The sequence below is a fragment of the Atractosteus spatula genome, unplaced genomic scaffold (genome assembly GCF_055471065.1).
Source record: "Atractosteus spatula isolate fAtrSpa1 unplaced genomic scaffold, fAtrSpa1.hap1 Scaffold_57, whole genome shotgun sequence".
Taxonomy (NCBI): domain Eukaryota; kingdom Metazoa; phylum Chordata; class Actinopteri; order Semionotiformes; family Lepisosteidae; genus Atractosteus; species Atractosteus spatula.
The window spans coordinates 111,999-113,104 of record NW_028296887.1 but is presented as its reverse complement, the minus strand read 5'-3'; the positions used below and the strand labels follow the sequence as shown (position 1 = coordinate 113,104).

The 1,106-nt window shown below is 41.6% G+C and overlaps 1 non-coding gene across 1 annotated transcript; it reads left to right on the top strand.

Moving 5' to 3' along the window:
• Window positions 1-579: 579 nt before the first annotated feature.
• On the top strand, window positions 580-673 carry trnai-uau (transfer RNA isoleucine (anticodon UAU)). Its single transcript has 2 exons — window positions 580-617; window positions 638-673. It is a non-coding gene; the product is annotated as a tRNA-Ile (tRNA).
• The last annotated feature ends 433 nt before the right edge of the window (window positions 674-1,106 follow it).

Genomic DNA, 1,106 nt, shown 5'->3' with positions numbered 1-1,106 from the left:
AAAAAAATTGGTGCATTAAAATTTCTTGTACTTCAGGATTTTGATAGTCTGTTACATTGTCTTTCACACATCAGTGTCGGAACTGTGAGACATTTTCATAACCGGGGGGAAGGCTGTAGCAATAAGCATAAAGTGCAACACCTTTTCCCAGTGTAAGTCCGTGTTATGGTGAGTTTTTACATTGAAATTGAAGCCATTTCTCATGCTTTCTCTCAGTGTCGGGGCTGCAATTGCGTGTAAAGGAGGCGACTTGAAAATGAAACGTGTAATCACCTTACAGAGGGTCTTCACGACGGGGTGCGTCAGCTAGTTCTCCATTATTGTCACTTTACTGGACTACTCGGTGTGCTGATTGACTCAAAAAATGTCGCTACAAATAATCCGCCGGGTTGATTTTCTTGTCCGACCACCTCCCTCCGTCCCCCTTTGCTGTTAGCACAATTCTTTCAGTTTCTTTTCTTGTATTTTCCTTGCTATTTTACTGTTCCTTTTCCACATCTGGAGATGGATCCACAACCGAAACTGGTTTCACCCTGTGTTTCTGCAGCGTCAGTCTGTATGAGGAGCACAACTTGTTCAGCTCCAGTGGCGCAATCGGTCAGCGCATGGTACTTATACAGCAGTACACAGCGGAGTCATGCCGAGGTTGTGAGTTCAAGCCTCACCTGGAGCAGTGTCTTTAGCTACTGAAAGCAACTGTCGAGTTTAGATACTCTTAGGTATTTGATGGAGATAAATTAACATCAAACGAACAAGTAAAGGTAAAGGTTTATTTCGAGTCACAATCAAAGAAGGCTCCACAGCTGAAACATTGTGTTTCCTTCTCTTTTCAGCATGGAATGTGTACCTCCAGTTGACTTGCACACAAATATATGAGAGAGGTCTACTGAGATGAGTGGAGCACTGAAGACTTGATAAAGCTCTTGCATTAGATTCTGTTTTTGTTGTTCCCCAGATTTGTTTTTAAATGTTCTTTTTCTTTTGAAGTTGTTGCATTTGGTTGTTTTTTATAGTTGCTAGACTACTACAGGGATTTACCTAGGTTCCCGGAAGACTTCTCGTTTTGTGTTTGTTGTGTTTTCGGGTTACAACTATTTTTTTCTTGA